Genomic DNA, 6,135 nt, shown 5'->3' with positions numbered 1-6,135 from the left:
TAGTGTGAGACCTTTCATTGGAAGAATTATCTGGTGTCAGCAATATGTAATTGTATTCGTGAGTTAGTTATAGGATGATGGTAGAAGTTCCTTCTACAACTGATGGCGGAGTGTAACATCCCAAAATTCAAGGCCAAAAATTTCATTTTAAAAAAAGTTGTAACACAAAACCATCAGTATAAAAACATACAAATTGATATCTCATGTCAAAACCAATATGTCAATAATCAACATGTGTAATCATAAAAACCATATCAGAGCGTAATCCCAAAGATCTCATGTGCGGAAACTATAGTGTGATGCGCTGCGATCGCCGGCACCTTGCCTTTGAAAGCATAATACCGGAAACCAAAACTGAAAACCGTAAGCATGAAGCTTAGTGAATTCCCCCATCATACCACATACCATACAATCACATAGCATACATACTGCCGGGCAATTCTGGGGTACCCGGTCCGACCATTCTGGGGTACTGACCTACCCATGTCAAGCCATTCTGGGGTGCTGACTTACCCGTGTTAAGCCATTATGGGGTGCTGACCTACCCTTCGGTCCTAAAACCGAACTCCAGGGACTAATTCACCCCCTACTACTACTACTACCACATATATCATAACATAAACGTACTGCCAGGCATATATGGGGTACCCGACCTACCCTTCGGTCCTAACAACCGAACTTGGGGACTAGTCCCATCCTATTACCACTATCACATATAACATATCATGCTAGCACATAAACATACCAGGTAGTAGCAAACTAGAAAATTATCACAAAGACAATCATCTCAACTAAAATCAAATACTAGTGGGCCGACCTTGGTGCCTTAGACCCACTTCTACTGGAAGGTAACTCACCTTACACTGCTGAAGACCCGTAGATACAATCCCAGCTGCTAGATGACAGATTCTCGATCTGTCAATATCAAACATCACCCAATTAATAATTGGGTTCCAACACATGCCCATAAGTCCATGTTGGGGTAGAAGACAACTTTACCCCTATATTGGCTTAATTCAAGCCCAAGGCCCAATCCAAAGGCCGAAAAGTCAACTGTGGGTCAAAGCCCAACACATGGCCCAATTTTCCAAATTGGACCCAAACCTTTATAAGGTCTTACCATAAGGCCCAACCAATTAGTCCACTCCAGCATTCAACATTCTAATGGCCCAATATCACTTAATCATAAATGCCCAAACTATGGCCCATCTATGGCCCAATTTTCCAAATTGGGCCCAACTCCTCATATGGGCCTTACCTCAAAGCCCATTAATTATTCTAGTCCATTTGTTTGATCTTGGATGGCCCATTAATAACCCAATCATCAAAGCCCAATAGAAAGGCCCAACAATAAACCCAAGCGAAATTAGTGTTTCACATAAAATGACGATTAGGGTTAAGTATTTCTCACTTAACCCATTAAGGACTTAATCCATTAAGTCCAACACTCTTCTAAATAAATCATACGGTGTGATTGGGCATGCGTGAGTCCTGATAAGTCCAAGCCCATAAATCCAACAGCAGGGTTTTCTAAACCCTAATTAGGGTTTCCAACCCAATCTTAGACGAATAGGCCCAATAGATAGATCTTTTGATCAATTAAGGTTCATTAGGCTCATTAGGGCTTCACCAAATGGCCTCAGCGCCCCCCCCCCCTCCGTCGGTCCTTACTCTTCTCTGGCAGTGGATGCGACAGCGGATGATGTGGTAGTCTTCAACCGATGGCGGCGGCTAGGGTTTGGCAGTATCTCCTTGATCTTGGCGGTTCCTCCCGACAGCTGCTACGTCGTTCACATCTTCGCCGTCGACGGAGACACCGGTGGGTCGAGCATACTAGGGAGATGGCGGCCGGAGGTTGAAGATGGAGAGGGTGGCGGTTGGATAGCATGTCTCTAGGGTTAGGGTTACGGGAGAGGGTGGCGGTTGGATACCCGGCTCCAACCAAACTCACTCCCATAATGGCAACTATGGCCCCTCCTTCTAGAAATAATTTGGAAATAGCTCCCATAATTACCCATTACACCCCTGCTCCATTAATTCCATTCATTTTAAGTCCAACAGTTACCATTCAACCCCTCATTTACAACTTATTCTCAAACAAAGTCCATATGTTACCCTTTTAACCCCAGCCTGCAACACTCTTTACAAATTGAGTCAAAAATTTACCATTTAACCCTCTAGACTTTCAGTTATAACTTTTTAACCCCCAAAACTAACTCCTTGCTACAATATTCCGCTTTTAGGGCTATTATTCATTTATTAATTCATCTATTTATTTATTAAATACACAGGGTGTTACAACTCTCCCCCACTTAAATTAGATTTCGTCCTCGAAATCATTCCTTACCATTTTCTATGCGAAACCACTCATGTAACATGGTCACAATCATGGGTACACCCTAACCTTTCCACGGCAATCCAACTCATCCCTTTTTAGAATTCTAAAAACCAAAAATGAACGAATTCCTTGCAACAGAATCACGTCTACTTCGTCTGAAATCTGCATTCTCGAGGTGGTCTGACTCCCTGACATATCGCTCATACTGAATCAGTATCGTTGTACCCAATCCACTTATCCCTCCACTGACTACTCAACCTCTGATAGCTTGAGGTTCTCGCTATAAAACAGTATCACAAACCTAATTATCCCTACAGATCACTTATACATGGCCAAGGCTCAGCTAATCCCGCTGCGAGTGACTTGTCACTTCCCAAGTCAACTAGCTATTCCGTGCGTATTTGCAACCTGAAACACAAATACTAACATTACCCAAACGCTGAAATTGCCCGAACACTGAACTGCATGAAGCAGTATGCTGCCACATGGCTGCTCTCCAAAATCCATCGAGACCACCCTGGTCTCAGTTCGTTCCCCAATCACCTGGATTACCGGGTTCCAAACCGATTACGCAGCCAAAAGACTCACACGCAGTCGCTCCACGCGACCTCTGAACGAAAGCCTTGTCTGTCAATAGTTGCTATTAGTTATCATGACACTAAGGCTCTAATAACCTTCCGATCTAACTGATCGGGTCCATACGTCGAGTCCTGACGTCACCAAATCCAAGACTAAATGTGATGGCTACCTGACCAATGGTATACTTATAGCATAAACGGCTTCATACGATCCATTGCCTCCCTGGTCTCATAACTGTAGTGGCATTTACCGTCTTAGCACTAGCTCAACCAGGTCTAATCCCTCTTAGGAAATCCATAAACCAATATGTGGACTTGCCATGTCATCGCTGCTGCACCCTAGCGGGTGGGTACTATTGTTCCCTCCGCGTCAAAACAATGCGCTCAAGCTATCTACCAACCAAGTGAATGCTACGGCTACACCCGCAGTCTAACAACACTTTATCACTATCTGCCGACCTCATGAATGCTAGGGATACACCCGTAGACTTACAACACTCTAACGTTGTCTGGTTGCTAGTGAATGCTACGACTACACCCGCAGACTTAAAACACTCTAACACTGTCTGGCTGCTAGTGAAGGCTACAGCTACATCCGCAGACTTACAACACTCTAACACTATCTGGCTGCTAGTGAATGTTACGGCTACACCCGCAGACTTACAACACTCTAACACTATCAGGCTGCTAGCGAATGCTACGGCTACCCCCGTAGTCTTACAAGACTTTCCACACTATCTAACTGTTAGTGAATGCTACGGCTACCCCCGTAGTCTTACAACACTTTCCATACTATCTAACTGTTAGTGAATGTTATGGCTACCCCCGTATTCTTACAACACTTTCCATATCGGGTCGAACACGCACTCGAACTAACACTCAACTGAACTTGAGTCCTAACTGGAGATTTAACATGGTTCCTAGAACCTGCTATCACATGACCCCGCTGTATCAGTACCGTACCCATGCCCGTGATCGAAACGTCACAGTAAAGCACGAAATCATCTATACCCTCTAGCAGGGTGAGAATCAGTGCCTCGCACAACCACTGTCTGAGAGTCTCGAAGGCTGTCTGGTGCTCAGGCCCCCAACGAAAGGCCACCGACTTCTTGGTCAGTCAGGTCAAGGAACCGCAATCTCAAAGTAGTCCCGTATAAATCTCCGGTAATAACCCGCTAGACCCAGGAAACTCCAAATCTCAGTTGGAGACCTCAGAATCTCCCACTGCATCTCGGCCTCTATCCTGACTGGATTGACCAGAATACCCTTCTTGTTGACAAGGTGCCCAAGAGATTGCACCTCGCACAACAAGAACTCACTTTTGGAGAGCTTCACAAAAAGTATCTCCCCCACTTAGATTCAACTAAGTCTTCACGGTACGTGAGAATTGAAGGATTCCTAATCCTTCTTACTTCCTAATAGTCCACTACTGACAATCTGAGCTTACCAATGCTAATGATCAATTACCAGTCAAACCTTACGATCGGCCCATCCTCTGAAATCTCAAAGAGTACTCTTGAAATCTGGTCCAGTCTGACACCTTAGTCCATCTACCATGCTGTCAACTGAAGGCCTTAATCTTCACTCTGGTCGACGAATCATCATTCCCACTTCCAACCTTGCAGCACCACTGAACTCTAACCGAACACAGCCCATGCAAAAATACAATTCTCTTGAACATCCAATGACCAACCACTTATGCATCTAACACCCACAACTAACATTACCATCTTCATGCTACCGGTCTTTTCCTAGCAACAGTAGTGCCTTGAACTCTAAAGTTCATCCATAGACAATTGTCGACCACACCCGAACCATGATAGAACCACTGAACGATGACTTCACTGGAGACTATCGCTTTAACCCTGACCGAGTATCCTCTACATATTACTCCTGCACCGATCCCGACAAAGATCCAGAATGATAACGGTACAAGCGGAACCCACTCTGTAAGATGCGTCCCTCTGTGGGTTCATCAAGTACTTTTGGCATACAGGATGGCATATATGATCCTTGATAACCCAAACAATGACAGAGAACCAACCCGAGATCTAACTTGCCCAAACTCAATCAGAATTCCAAAGTGGTACGTATTCCGAACATCCATCTAGTAGCAGATGATGACATACCATCGAACATCCGACGAAATCTTGGTCTTGATGACAGGAACCAACTATAGAATCTTCCTTCCCAAAGGATTCTAAGGGTCCACAGACCTTGGGTTTCAAATGAACCCTTAACTACCCCACGACAAATCGGGCCCGGAAGGCCTCGAGACGACTACCGAGAGCTCTCAAAGTCCTTTCCCTGGTTGAACGCAAGACCACCGAGGTACATTCCCATAACTCTGCAAGTAATCTCCGATGAGATGAACTTCTGCGATTGCGCATTGACTGGTCCAGGACCTGCTCTTGAGCCAGAACCAGAATCTGAATCTTATTCTTGGGTGCTTAACACCATACTAAACTGACATTCCAAGGATTCAAATATACCCAAGAATCCTTATCACCTTTTGCCGACATGACCAACCCCGCTACCTTGTAGTAGCCTAAACCCTTGGAGCGACAACTCTCTTGTGTACTTTCCTGTACATGCTGCACTGACTCTGGCCTCGCTGGCCTTTCCCCCGATAATCAGAAGTCATGGGTCTCTTCCCAGGACCCCCTACTATACACACCTGGCACAACCTCTCTTCCCAGGGCGCTCCAAACCAATATCGCATCTACAAACTCTTGGAAGTCATATCCTTCAGGGTCTGACACCCTGTCATGCTCACTAACTCACTTGCCAATGGCTAAGCTGCAACAACTGGAACATCCTATGTCCCCAAACCGGGTCACAGACTCCTCCCCGAAGGTTCTCAGATTCTCTAAGACTCTCACCGATTCGAGTATGGATCATGTGCTTCCAGTAGTACGGGCCCAATACTACCTTCCACACCTATCCATACTTTCCTCAGCAATCCTCTCGAATCCTTCGAGGCACTTCCTCAAACTGGTACACCCAAGTCTCACTGAACCTCACTACTAACCCACTGAAACATATCCTAGGCTTTCCTAGGTTCCCAAACCCACCCAGTCCTCAGCTGCTGGAAGATTCCCAGTAATGTCAACTAGCTACCTCATGAATATAGCTAGCTCACATTACTAAGATTCCCACAAAGCACAAAGCAAGCAGCATTCAGACAATGGAAAATCTAACCATCATATTCCATTCAAA

The sequence above is a fragment of the Lactuca virosa genome, chromosome 4, assembly GCF_052849685.1.
Source record: "Lactuca virosa cultivar CGN04683 chromosome 4, Lactuca_virosa_CGN04683_v6, whole genome shotgun sequence".
In the NCBI taxonomy this organism is placed as follows: Eukaryota; Viridiplantae; Streptophyta; class Magnoliopsida; order Asterales; family Asteraceae; genus Lactuca; species Lactuca virosa.
The sequence above is the reverse complement of the archived record's forward strand: the minus strand, read 5'-3'. Positions refer to the sequence as shown.